At 39.2% G+C, this 15427-nt stretch overlaps 1 pseudogene; it reads left to right on the forward strand.

Moving 5' to 3' along the window:
- The first annotated feature begins 2750 nt into the window (after positions 1-2750).
- Atp13a3-ps1 (ATPase 13A3, pseudogene 1) lies at positions 2751-12281 on the forward strand (annotated as a pseudogene).
- The last annotated feature ends 3146 nt before the right edge of the window (positions 12282-15427 follow it).

A 15427-nucleotide genomic window follows, 5' to 3' on the forward strand; every position in this document is an offset into this window, starting at 1 on the left:
ACACCTGAAACTCTAGAACAAAAAGAAGCAAATACACCCAAAAGGAGTAGAAGGCAGGAAATGATCAAACTCAGAGCTGAAATCAAACAAGTAGAAACAAAAAGGACTATCAAAAGAATCAACAGAAGCAAAAGCCGGTTCTTTGAGAAAATCAACAAGATAGATAAACCCTTAGCCAAATCAACCAGAGGACACAGAGAGTGTGTCCAAATTAACAAAATCGGAAAAGAAAAGGCAGACATAACAACAGAGTGAGTGGAAATTCAAAAAATCATCAGATCCTATCAGAAAAGCCTATATTCAACAACACTTGAAAATCTGGAGGAAATGGACAATTTCCTAGAGAGATACCAGGTACTGAAGTTAAATCAGGAACAGATACACCATTTAAACAACCCTATAATCCCTAAAGAAATAGAAGTGGTCATTAAAAGTCTCCCAACCAAAAAGAGCCCATGTCCAGATGAATTCATTGCAGAATTCTTTCAGACCTTCATAGAAGACCTCATACCAATATTTTCCAAAATATTCCACAAAATTGAAACAGATGGATCACTACCGAATTCCTTCTATGAAGCCACAATTACTCTTATACCTAAACCACACAAAGACCCAACAAAGAAAGAGAATTCAGACCAATTTCCCTTATGAATATCGATGTAAAAATACTCAATAAAATTCTTGGAAACCGAATCCAAGAGCACATCAAAACAATCATCCACCATGATCAAGTAGGCTTCATCTTAGGTATGCTGGAATGGTTAAATATGCAGAAAATCATCAACCCAATTCACCATATAAACAAACTGAAAGATAAAAACCACTTGATCATTTCATTAGATGGTGAGAAAGAGTTTGCCAAAATTCAATACCCCTTCATGATAAAAGTCTGGAAAGAACAGGATTTCAAGGCCAATACCTAAACATAGCAAAAGCCATATACAGTAAAACAGTAGCTAACATTAAACTAAATGGAGAGAAACTTGAAGCAATCCCACTAAAATCAGGGACTAGACAATGCTGCCCATTCTCCCTGCTTATTCAATATAGTTTTTGAAGTCCTAGCCAGAGCAATCAGACAGCGAATGGAGATTAAAGGACACAGATTGGAAAGGAAGAAGTCAAAATATTACTATTTGCAGATGATAAGATAGTATATTTAAGTAATTCCAAAAGTTCCACCAGAGAACTACTAAACCTGACAAATCCCTTCAGCAAAGTGTCTGTGTATGAAATTAACTCAAATAAATCAGTAGCCTTCATCTACACAAAAAAGAAAGAAGCTGAGAAAGAAATTAGGGAAAGACACCTTTCGTTATAGTCCCAAATAGTATAAAGTACCTCGGTGTAACTTTAACCAAGCAAGTGAAACATCTGTATGATAAGAATTTCTGGCCTCTGAAGAAAGAAATTGAAGATCTCAGAAGACAGAAAGATCTCCCATGCTCGTGGATTAGCAGGATTAATATAGTAAAAATTGCCATTTTACCCAAAGATATCTACAGATTCAATGCAATCCCCAATGAAATTCCAATCCAATTCTTCAGAGAGTTAGACAGAACAATCTGCAAATTCTTCTGGAATAACAAAAAACCCAGGACAGCTAAAACTATCCTCAATAATAAAAGGACTTCAGGGGGAATCACTATCCCTGAACTCAAGCAGTATTACACAGCAATAGTGATAAAAACTGAACGGTGTTGGTATAAAGACAGGCAGATAGAACAGTGGAATATAATTGCAGACCTAGAAATGAACCCACACACCTATGGTCACTTGAGGAGCCAAAACCATCCAATGGAAAAAAGATAGAATTTCAGCAAATGGTGCTGATTCAACTGGAGGTCAACATGTAGAAGAATGCAGATCAATCCATGCTTATCACCCTGAACAAAGCTTAAGTCCAAGTAGATCAAGGACCTCTACATCAAACCAGATACACTCAAACTAATAGAAGACAAAGTGGGGAAGAATCTCAAACATGGACTGACCCTGGGCTCCAACTGCATAAGTAGCAATGAATAGCTTAGTAAGTGCACCAGTGGAAGGCAAGCCCTTGGTCCTGCCAAGGCTGGACTCCCAGTGAACAGGAGTCTTGTTTCAGAGTTCAGTAATTGTGGGAGTACTGAGCAGGGAACACCAATATAGAAGGGTAGGGGGAGAGGTTAGGTGGATGTTGGCACTGAAATTGGGAAAGAGAATAACATTTGAAATGTAAATAAGAAATACCCAATTTAATAAAGATGGAAAAAATGGTGGGAAAGCAAAAGCGAAAGAATTTTGAACAGAGGTATAAAGGAATGGTGAATTGGGAACTGAAAGTAATTACTGGAAAGTCCCAGATTCCATGGAAGCAAGAAGTTTCCAGGATGCAATAGGAATGACCTTAGCTGAAAGACTCAACAAAGGGAAAGAGAACCTGTAGAGATCATTTGGAGATATAAGGCACTCCCTCCTGTTGAGGAATGAGACCACTCACACTTCCCAAAATTTTTACCAATATCACTAATTTCTAAAGGAAATACAATGACAAAAAGGGGAACAGACACAGCCGGAGCTGCGACACGCGGCCGCCAGCTCTGGCTGGGCTGAGGAGAGGCAGCGGCGGTGGCGAAAGCGGCCCCCCCGGCCCCCTGCGGCTTTTTGGCTGCCCGGGCCCAGAGGCCGCAGAGAAGTTGGCCGGGGCGTGGCTGGTCTGACAGAATCATCTGGGATCTTGGTGTCTGAACATAAGAGTTATCTTCACCTGTTGTGTGAAGCACAGCACCTTTCAAGCCACTGTAGAAATGGCCAAAGAAGAAAGGAAGATTATCAACAAGGGACAAGAAGATGAAATGGAGATACATGGCTATAACTTATGCCGCTGGAAGCTTGCCATGGTTTGTGTAGGGGTGATTTGTACTGGTGGTTTTCTCCTCCTCCTCCTCTACTGGATGCCTGAGTGGCGAGTGAAGGCCACGTGTGTTAGAGCTGCAGTTAAAGACTGTGAAGTGGTGCTTCTCAGGACGACTGATGAATTTAGAATATGGTTTTGTGCAAAAATTCACTTTCTTTCTCTGGAGAATCAACCAAATTTGAATGCAAAGTCTTTAGTTAATAAGGTTTCTAATGGCCATGCTGTTTGTCTGACTGAAGAAAATAGATGTGAAATGAATAAATACTCACAAAGTCAGTCACAACAGATGCGTTATTTTACCCACCATAGCATAAGATATTTCTGGAATGATGCCATTCACAATTTTGATTTTTTTTTTATTAACTTGAGTATTTCTTATATACATTTCGAGTGTTATTCCCTTTCCGGGTTTCCTGGCAAACATCCCCTCCCCCCTCCCCGTCCTTATGGGTGTTCCCCTCCCAACCCTCCCCCCATTGCCGCCCTCCCCCCAACAGTCTAGTTCACTGGGGGTTCAGTCTTAGCAGGACCCAGGGCTTCCCCTTCCACTGGTGCTCTTACTAGGATATTCATTGCTACCTATGAGGTCAGAGTCCAGGGTCAGTCCATGTATAGTCTTTAGGTAGTGGCTTAGTCCCTGGAAGCTCTGGTTGCTTGGCATTGTTGTACATATGGGGTCTCGAGCCCCTTCAAGCTCTTCCAGTTCTTTCTCTGATTCCTTCAACGGGGGTCCTATTCTCAGTTCAGTGGTTTGCTGCTGGCATTCGCCTCTGTATTTGCTGTATTCTGGCTGTGTCTCTCAGGAGCGATCTACATCCGGCTCCTGTCGGTCTGCACTTCTTTGCTTCATCCATCTTGTCTAATTGGGTGGCTGTATATGTATGGGCCACATGTGGGGCAGGCTCTGAATGGGTGTTCCTTCAGTCTCTGTTTTAATCTTTGCCTCTCCCTTCCCTGCCAAGGGTATTCTTTTTCCTCATTTAAAGAAGGAGTGAAGCATTCACATTTTGATCATCCGTCTTGAGTTTCGTTTGTTCTAGTGATCTAGGGTAATTCAAGCATTTGGGCTAATAGCCACTTATCAATGAGTGCATACCATGTATGTCTTTCTGTGATTGGGTTAGCTCACTCAGGATGATATTTTCTGGTTCCATCCATTTGCCTACGAATTTCATAAACTCGTTGTTTTTGATAGCTGAGTAATATTCCATTGTGTAGATGTACCACATTTTCTGTATCCATTCCTCGGTTGAAGGGCATCTGGGTTCTTTCCAGTTTCTGGCTATTATAAATAAGGCTGCGATGAACATAGTGGAGCATGTGTCTCTTTTATATGTTGAGGCATCTTTTGGGTATATGCCCAAGAGAGGTGTAGCTGGATCCTCAGGCAGTTCAATGTCCAATTTTCTGAGGAACCTCCAGACTGATTTCCAGAATGGTTTTACCAGTCTGCAATCCCACCAACAATGGAGGAGTGTTCCTCTTTCTCCACATCCTCGCCAGCATCTGCTGTCACCTGAGTTTTTGATCTTAGCCATTCTCACTGGTGTGAGGTGAAATCTCAGGGTTGTTTTGAATTGCATTTCCCTTATGACTAAAGATGTTGAACATTTCTTTAGGTGTTTTTCAGCCATTTGGCATTCCTCAGCTGTGAATTCTTTGTTTAGCTCTGAACCCCATTTTTTTAATAGGGTTATTTGTTTCCCTGCAGTCTAACTTCTTGAGTTCTTTGTATATTTTGGATATAAGGCCTCTATCTGTTGTAGGATTGGTAAAGATCTTTTCCCAATCTGTTGGTTGCCGTTTTGTCCTAACCACAGTGTCCTTTGCCTTACAGAAGCTTTGCAGTTTTATGAGGTCCCATTTGTCGATTCTTGATCTTAGAGCGTAAGACATTGGTGTTTTGTTCAGGAAATTTTTTCCAGTGCCCATGTGTTCCAGATGCTTCCCTAGTTTTTCTTCTATTAGTTTGAGTGTGTCTGGTTTGATGTGGAGGTCCTTGATCCACTTGGACTTAAGCTTTGTACAGGGTGATAAGCATGGATCGATCTGCATTCTTCTACATGTTGACCTCCAGTTGAACCAGCACCATTTGCTGAAAATGCTATCTTTTTTCCATTGGATGGTTTTGGCTCCTTTGTCAAAAATCAAGTGACCATAGATGTGTGTGTTCATTTCTGGGTCTTCAATTCTATTCCATTGGTCTATCTGTCTGTCTCTGTACCAATACCATGCAGTTTTTATCACTATTGCTCTGTAATACTGCTTGAGTTCAGGGATAGTGATTCCCCCTGAAGTCCTTTTATTGTTGAGGATAGCTTTAGCTATCCTGGGTTTTTTGTTATTCCAGATGAATTTGCAAATTGTTCTGTCTAACTCTTTGAAGAATTGGATTGGTATTTTGATGGGGATTGCATTGAATCTGTAGATTGCTTTTGGTAAAATGGCCATTTTTACTATATTAATTCTGCCAATCCATGAGCATGGGAGATCTTTCCATCTTCTGAGGTCTTTTTCAATTTCTTTCCTCAGTGTCTTGAAGTTCTTATTGTACAGATCTTTTACTTGCTTGGTTAAAGTCACACCGAGGTACTCAATTTTGATTTCTTAAAGGGACTGGATGAAGGTGTATCTTGTGCATCAATATATGAAAAGCATAGTGCAGGCCTGACAAAGGGGATGCATGCCTACAGAAAGTTGCTTTATGGAGTAAATGAAATAGCTGTGAAAGTGCCTTCTGTTTTTAAGCTTCTGATTAAAGAGGTTCTCAACCCATTCTACATTTCCCAACCGTTCAGTGTTATCCTGTGGAGCATCAATGAGTACTATTACTATGTTCTAGCCATGTGGTCATGTCCATAGTGTCCATTATAAGTTCACTGTATTCCATTAGAAAGCAATATGTTATGTAACATGACATGGTGGCAACTCACAGTACTGTGAGAGTCTCAGTTTGTAGAGTAAATGAAGAAATAGAAGAGATCTTTTCTACAGACCTTGTGCCGGGAGATGTCACGATCATTCCATTAAATGGGACAGTCATGCCTTGACATGCAGTACTTATTAATGGTACTTGCATTGTAAATGAAAGCATGTTAACAGGAGAAAGTGTTCCAGTGACAAAGACTAATTTGCCAAATCCTTCAGTGGATGTGAAAGAAATAGAGGAGGAGCAATACAGCCCAGAGACTCATAAGCAGCACACTTTGTTCTGTGGGACGACTGTTATTCAGACCCGTTTCTACACTGGGGAATTTGTGAAAGCCATAGTAGTTAGAACAGGATTTAGAACTTCCAAAGGACAGCTTGTTCGCTCTATACTGTATCCCAAGCCAACTGATTTTAAGCTCTTCAGAGACGACTACTTGTTTCTGCTGTGTCTTGTGGTCGTGGCCGGAATTGGGTTTATCTACACAATCGTCAATACCATCCTAAATGAGAAAGAAGTTCAGGAAATAATTATTAAGTCTCTTGATATCATTACAATTACTGTGCCACCTGCTCTTCCTGCCGGGATTGTGTATGCTCAGAGAAGACTGAAAAAAGTTGGGATTTTCTGTATTAGTCCCCAAAGGATAAACATCTGTGGACAGCTGAACCTTGTGTGTTTTGACAAGACTGGAACTCTTACTGAAGATGGTTTAGATCTGTGGGGAATTCAGCGAGTAGAAAATACCCGATTCCTTTTACCAGAAGACAATGTTTGCAACGAGATGTTGGTAAAATCTCAGTTTTTGCTTGTATGGCTACTTGTCATTCACTTACAAAAATCGAAGGAGTTCTTTTTGGTGATACACTTGATCTGAAAATGTTTGAAGCCATTGAGTGGGTTCTGGAAGAAGCAACTGAGGAAGAAACAGCGCTTCACAACCGGATCATGCCTACTGTGGTTCGTCCTTCCAAGCAGCTGCTGCCTGAGTCTACAACTGCAGGAGACCAATAAATGGAGCTGTTCGAACTTCCAGCTATTTATGAGATAGGAATTGTTCAACAGTTTCCATTTTCTTCAGCTTTGCAACGGATGAGTGTGGTTGCAAGGACACTAGGCGATAAGAGAATGGATGCCTACATGAAAGGAGCCCCCGAGGTCATTGCCAGTCTCTGTAAACCTGAAACAGTTCCAGTTGATTTTGAGAAAGAATTAGAAGATTATACCAAACAAGGCTTCCATGTAATTGCTCTTGCACACAGAAAATTGGAGTCAAAGCTGACCTGGCATAAAGTACAGCATGTCAGCAGAGATGCCATTGAAAACAACATGGATTTTATGGGACTGATTATAATGTAGAACAAATTGAAGCAGGAAACCCCTGCAGTACTTGAAGACTTGCATAAAGCCAACATTCGAACTGTCATGGTCACAGGAAACAACATGTTGACGGCTGTGTCTGTGGCCAGAGACTGCGGGACGATTCTACCTCAGGACAAAGTTATCATTGCTGAAGCACTACATCCAAAGGATGGGAAAGTGGCCAAGATCAATTGGCATTACACAGACTCCCTGACACAGTGTAGTGAATCGTCAGCCATTGACTCAGAGGCTATTCCAATTAAACTTCCCATGATAGCTTAGAGGATCTTCAGGTGACTCGCTACCATTTTGCAATGAATGGAAAGTCATTTTTAGTGATACTGGAACATTTTCAAGATCTCGTTCCTAAGTTGATGCTGCATGGCACTGTGTTTGCCCGGATGGCACCCGACCAGAAGACACAGCTGGTGGAAGCCTTGCAGAACGTAGACTACTTTGTTGGGATGTGCGGTGATGGTGCAAATGATTGTGGTGCTCTGAAGAGGGCACATGGTGGCATTTCCTTATCTGAGTTGAAGCTTCTGTGGCGTCTCCTTTTACTTCTAAAACACCCAGTATCTCTTGTGTGCCAAACCTTATCAGGGAAGGCTGAGCTGCTTTAATGACATCCTTCTGTGTGTTTAAATTTATGGCGTTATACAGCATCATACAATATTTCAGTGTTATTCTCCTGTATTCTATCTTGAGTAACCTGGGAGACTTTCAGTTTCTCTTCATTGATCTGGCAATCATTTTGGTAGTAGTATTTACAATGAGTTTAAACCCTGCCTGGAAAGAGCTTGTGGCACAGAGACCACCTTCGGGCCTTATATCCCTGAGTTCTGTCACAAAAGGAGACTGTAGAATGCTTGTCCCATCACTCACCACTGAGATCTGCATCATCTGGGGAGAAACACACACCAAGCCTCTGAACCAAGGTTGGGCAGTCCATAGTTGCCAGAAGCAGGGGAGCAGAGGTTCTAAGAGGGGAGCAAAGGCTCCAACAAACAAGGAAGACAGGCCTGCCTATTGGACGTTCTCCTTCAGGAGACCTCCAAACAGCAGCATGTTGGGTGCCATTTGTAAGCAAAGTGTGTTGGGGTGTACCTGGAAGAGAATGGGGGACAAGAGACACGAAGAAGGACACCAAGAGAAGAGTCTGATCAAGGCAACAATTTTATTTTTCTCCAGGGCTGAATTTATACCATAACATGGGTAACAGAGGGAGGGGGAAGTAAGAAACAGTTACACAATATTTGTGTGGTCAGGGAATAGGCTGATGTTGACGGGTTGTCAGAAAGGCCACAGGTTTGTCATATCTATTAGACAGCAGGATGTTGGTTTTTCAGAAAGGTTACAGGTCATCACATTGGGTACCTTAATGCATCTGATGTTATCATATTATTATTCATTTTGTCCACCAGATTTGTATTAGTCTTCTGCAGCTGACTGGAGATTTTCAAAGAACCCAGTCATACTTAAGTCTAACCATAATAATAACATCAACAATGGATGGCTTCAAGGGCATCACTCAACAAAATGTTATTGTGTCATGCATTTAATCATGTCTAGAAATGCTGGGCCGCTGCAGAATTGGGGTGTATGTATCTGGCATGGATACCAGCCTTGGTAACTAGATAGGTAGAGAGATTGCTGCCAGGCTCAGAGAGAGGCCTTCAACAGTGTCATATGGAATGGAACAAAGTAGGTGAGAGGCTTTCCTGACTGAAATTTAAGATGTCTAGCACTTATCTTTGGGTACAACAGTGCCAGACCTTGACTGAGTAAAAGACAGCATTTTATTTTTTATGTTTTTACGACAACATCCCAGAATCTATGCCCTTTTACTGAATTCAAATTATATTTCTGCTGCGGAACATAGAAGTACTAAGCTGAAACTAGCCAAGAAGTTTCTATTCCAAGGAAAATAATTCAGATAAACTGAACAGGTTATAAACTTTTCCAATAGTGAAATCAAGTCCAGGTCCTTCCTAGTTGTAAAACTGGTGGAGTACCACAAAGCCTAGAAAATATATTATACTAGAGCTGTGGCAAATATAACTACTAATATACTCTTAACTCTTGAGGGCTTACATCCTAAAGGAGAACCAAATAATGCTATTTCTGTAAAGCAGACTAATTTTTTTTACATTTTATTTTTCTTTATTAACTTGAGTATTTCATATTTACATTTCAATTGTTATTCCCCATCTTGGTTTCCAGGCCAACATCCCCCAGCCCCTCCCCCTCCCCTTCCAAAGGGGCTTCCCCTCCCCATTCTCTCCCCCATTACCGCCCTCCCTGCAACAATCACGTTCACTGGGGGTTCAGTCTTGGCAGGACCAAGGGCTTCCCCTTCCACTGGTGCTCTTATTAGGCTATTCATTGCTACCTATGAGGTTGGAGCCCAGGGCCCATGTGGTCGAGATGCTTCCCCATTTTTCTTCTATTAGCTTGAGTGTATCTGGTTTGATGTGGAGGTCTTTGATCCACTTGGACTTAAGCTTTGTTCAGGGTGATAAGCATGGATTGATCTGCATTCTTGTACATGCTGACCTCCAGTTGAACCAGCACCATTTGCTGAAAATGCTATTTTTTCCATTGGATGGTTTTGGCTCCTTTGTCAAAAATCAAGTGACCATAAGTGTGTGGGTTCATTTCTGGGTCTTCAATTCTATTCCACTTGTCTATCTGTCTGTCTCTTTACCAATACCATGCAGGTTTTATGACTACTGCTCTGTAATACTGCTTGAATTCAAGGATAGTGATTCCTGTGAAAGTCCTTTTATTGTTGAGGATAGTTTTAGCTATCTGGGTTTTTGTTATTCCAGATGAATTTGGAAATTGTTCTGTCTAACTCTCTGAAGAATTGGATTGCTATTTTGATGGGGATTGCATTGAAACTGTATATCGCTTTTGGTAAAATCTCCAATTTTACTATATTAATTCTACCAATTCATGAGCATGGGAGATCTTTCCACCTTCTGAGATCTTCAATTTCTTTCTTCAGAGGCTTGAGTTCTTATCATACAGATATTTCACTTGCTTGGTTAAAGTTTCACCGAGGTATTTTATCTTATTGGGGACTATTATGAAGGGGGTTGTTTCCCTAATTTCTTCCTTGCCTTTTTACACTTTTGTGTAGAGGAAGGCTACTGATATATTTGAGTTAATTTTATACCCAGTCACTTTTTGAAGGTGTATATGAGGTTTCGTACTTCTCTGTTGGAACTTTTGGGATCACTTAAATATACTATCATATCATATGCAAATAGTAATATTTTGCCTTCTTCTTTTCCAATCTGTATCCCTTTGATCTCCTTTTGTTTTCTGATTGCTCTGGCTAAAATTTCAAGAACTATATTGAATAAATAGGGAGGGAGTGGGCAGCCTTTTCTAGTGCTATATTTTAGTGGGATTGTTCAAATTTCTCTGGATTTATTTTATTGTTAGCTACTGGTTTGCTGTACATGGCTTTTATTATGTTTAGGTATGGGCCTTGAATTCCTGTTCTTTCCAGGACTTTTATCATGAAGGGGTGTTGAATTTTGTCACATGCTTTCTCAGCATCTAATGAAATGATCATGTGGTTTTCATCTTTCAGTTTCTTTATATAATGGATTACTCTGATGGTTTTCAATATATTACACCATCCCTGCATGCCTGGGATGAAGTCTACTTGATCATGGTGGATGATTGTTTTGATGTGCTCTTGGATTCTGTTTCCCAGAATTTATTTCAATATTTTTGCATCAATATTCATAAGGGAATTTTGTCTGAAGTTCTCTTTCTTTATTGGGCCTTTGTGTGGTTTAGGTTCAGAGTTAAACAAAGGATTCACAGCTGAGGAATGCTAAGGTCAAAAACTCAGGTCACAGCAAATGCTGGCCAGGGTGTGGAGAAACCCTCCATTGTTGGTGGAATTGCAGACTGGTACAACCATTCTGGAAATCAGTTTGGAGGTTCCTTATAAAATTGGACATTGAACTACCTGAGGACCCAGCTATACCTCTCTTGGCCATATACCCAAAAGATGCCCGAACATATATCAAAGACACGTGCTCCACTATGTTCATAGCAGCCTTATTTATAATAGCCAGAAGCTGGAAAGAACACAGATGCACTTCAACAGAGGAATGGTACAGAAAATGTGGTACATCTACACAATGGAATATTACTCAGCTATCAAAAACAACGACTTTATGAAATTCATAGGTAAATGGATGGAACTGCAAAATATCATCCTGAGTGAGGTAATCCAATCACAGAAAAACACACATGGTATGCACTCATTGATAAGTGGATATCAGCCCAACTGCTTGAATTACACTAGATGCACAGAACACATAAAACTCAAGAAGGATGACCAAAATGCGGATGCTTCACTCCTTCTTTGAAAGGGGAACAAGAATACCCTTGGGAGGGAATAGGGAGGCAAGGTTTAGAAGAGAGGCAGAAGGAACACGCATTCAGAGCCTGCCCCACATGTGGCCCATACATATACAGCCATCCAGTTAGACAAGGTGGATAAAGCAAAGATGCACAGACTGACAGGAACTGGATGTAGATCTCTCCTGAGAGACACAGCCAGAGTACAGCAAATACATAGGCGAATGCCATCAGCAAACCACTGAACTGAGAACAGGACCCCAATTGAAGGAATTAGAGAAAGGACTGAAAGAGCTTGACTGGGGCTTGAGACCCCATATGTACAACAATGCCAAGCAACCAGAGCTTCCAGGGACTAAGCCACTACCTAAAGACTATATATACATGGACTGACCCTGGACTCTGACCTCATAGGTAGCAATGAATATTCTAGTAAGATCACCAGTGTAAGGGGAAGCCCTGAGTCCTACTAAGACTGAACCCCCAGTGAACTAGACTGTTGGGGGGAGGGCGGCAATGGGGGGAGGATAGGGATGGGAGCACCCATAAAGAAGGGGAGGGGGAGGGATTAGGGGGATGTTTGTCCGGAAACCGGGAAAGGGAATAACACTCGAAATGTAAATAAGAAATACTCAAGTTAATAAAAAAAAATTTCACATAGTGCCTTTAAATCATATTCACCCTCCTTTTGCAATAGTATCTTGATCCACTCTATTTCCCTAACATAGAATTTCATGTACATTTTAAAAAATCAATCAAGTCTGGTAATTTTTTCCTATTAACTAAATTAAATATGACTAAGATACTTAAATCCAAGTGGTGAAACAGTACCTTGGCGAGAATATATTTTCAATTGGAAGATGACAAAGTCTTCTAGAGAGGGGGTGGTACTGAGAAACACAAATGAAACATGTGAAGTTAATTCCCTAGAAATGCACATATAATAATGTACCAGATACAGATGGTCAACAGTGCACAGTGAAGTTCACATCCGTTACCTGAAGGCTACAATCTCATTATGCGAATGAAAGAAGTCATATATAAAACACATTATCCTTAATTCATTGCTGCTTCTCTCATTGTGTTCTGTAAGAACCTTATGATACTAGCTTATAGTCTAATCACATAAAACAAGATTTGGAGATAGAGCTATATATTCTGAACACCACTGATGTAGTAAATCAACAATAGATTAATGATTGATTTTTTTTGGTAGTTAGTTATGACTGATCTAGGAATGCAATCTAATTCCCAAATCACTGCCATTAACTCTTGCCATTAGACTTTGCTAATAATTGTATTCTCTTTAATCTATACTTTTTCATGAGAGATCATATTAATCTCCTTAGTTTTACAAGTTTTGATGTATATTGATGAAGGTTTTATCCCCCTAAATGATTCCCAAATCTTTACCATCTTTCTATGCACACAGCTTTATGATCTCTCTAAGAAACACAAAACAAAACAAAAAACCTACCTAAAAAGAAAAAGACAACTCAAGATAAACAAATGTAAACAAATAATACACAAGGAACATTGCAAAATTCATTCCATGATGCCAGAATCGCCCTGTTAAGAAAGATAGTTTCAGATCATATTTCTATTGTGAACACTGATGTAAAAATCCCCAATAAAATACAACCAAAATCTAAGAACACATCAAAAACTTCATCTACTACAATCAAGTAGGTTTCATCTATTGCATGCAGATGTGGTTCAATATATGAAAGTTCATCAATGTAAATTATATATATATATAATTATATATAAAGATCATCATATAATCAATATAAACATATAAACAATCATATAATCATATAAACAAACTAAATGTAAAAATCACATAATTATCTCATTGGATGATTAACAAGCCTTTGACAAAATGTAACATAAATTCATGTTAATTCTTAAAGAGATCTGAGATACAAGGTAATATATAATCATAACACAATCAATACACAGCAAGCTAAGAGCCAACCTCAAATTAAGTGAAGAGAAATTTTAATTAATTCTACTAAAATCAGGGACAAAAATTTTTGCCCACTCTCTACATGCCAATTCAAAATAGTACTAGAGTTGTTACAGAGAGCAATATGACAACCAAAGGAGATCAAGAAGATATAAACTTGAAAGGAAAAGTCAAAGTTTTGCTGTTTATACATGATGTGATAGTATAAATGGTGCCTAAATTTCTCCCACAAAACTTCTACAGCTGATTCCTATCTTTAGCAAAGAATCTGGATACAAAATTGACTCATAAATTTGTAACTGCCCTTTACTCAAATGATGAATGGGCTGAGAAAGAAATCAGTAAACAATACCTTTCACAATGGACACAAATAATAAAAAATTATTCTGCCATGACTCTAAGAAAGCTAGTGAAAGAACTTCAGAATAACAACTTAAAGTCTTGGAGAAAAAATGGAAGGAGATACTAGAAGATGGAAAGATCTACAATACTCATAGTTTTGTAGGATTAACATAGTAAAAATGACGTCCAAAATCTTGGTTAGCAAAAATCATGTACAGTGTCAATGCAATCCTTCTGAAAATCCTAACACAATTCATTGCAGATCATGAATGAAAAATAATCAACTTCATGTGGAAAAATAAAACAGCCAGGATACTTAAAACAATGATAAAAGAAACTGAGGAAGTATCACTATTCCTGATAATTCCAATGCAACCACGAGTATAAAGCAACATTCAAACAAACAAAAAATTTTCATGGTATGTGCAACAAACCAAACTGTTTGATGAAATTGAATCCAAGAACATGAAATAACCCATGCATCTATGCACACTTAATATTTGGCAAAGAAGCATAAGCTATACAATGTAAAATAGAAAATAACTTCAACAAATGGTGTTCCAAGACAAAGAAGAAGGCGAATTATATATATATAATCTGTAAACCATAAAAGCCTCAAGACCATGTGGATCAAAATCCGCTAATAAAAGCAGATACACTATATCTGATAGAAGAGGGAATACAGAATAGCCTTGAACCCATAATCCCAGAAGACGACTTCCTAAACAGCACACCAACAGCTCATGATATAAGATTAACAATTAGTGAATGAGAACTCATAAAGTTGAAAATATTTTGTACAACAAAGGACACCATCGATAGGTAAAATTCTACCTTCCAAAACGGGAAAATACCCTCAAAAATACCATATTTGATAGAGGTCTGTCATAAAGAACTCGAGATATTAGAAATCAACAAACAAAACAATCCAGTTAAAAACTAAAGCAGCACTAAACAATTTTCAATAAAGAAATCTCTAATGTCCAAGAGCACTTAAAAATGTGAACATACTTAGATAGTATAGGATAAATAGTATAAATCAGTAGCCTTCCTCTACACAAAAGAGAAACAAGCTGAGAAAGAAATTAGGGAAACAACACCCTTCTTAATAGACCCAAATAGTATAAAGTACCTCGGTGTGACTTTAACCAAGCAAGTAAAAGTTCTGTACAATAAGAACTTCAAGACTCTGAAGAAAGGAATTGAAGAAGACCTCAGAAGATGGAAAGATCTCCCATGCTCATGGATTGGTAGGATTAATATAGTAAAAATGGCCATTTTTACCAAAAGTGATCTACCGATTCAATGCAATCCCCATCAAAATACAAATCCATTTCTTCAAAGAGTTAGACAGAACAATTTGCCAATTCATCTGGAATAACAAAAACCCAGGATAGCTTAAACTATCCTCAACAATAAAAGGACTTCAGGGGGAATCACTATCCCTAAACTCAAGCAGTATTACAGAGCAATAGTAATAAAAACTGCCTGGTATTGGTACAGAGACAGACAGATAGACCAATGGAACAGAATTGAAGAC

The sequence above is a fragment of the Rattus norvegicus genome, chromosome 1 (assembly GCF_021556685.1).
Source record: "Rattus norvegicus strain SHRSP/BbbUtx chromosome 1, alternate assembly SHRSP_T2T, whole genome shotgun sequence".
NCBI lineage: Eukaryota > Metazoa > Chordata > Mammalia > Rodentia > Muridae > Rattus > Rattus norvegicus.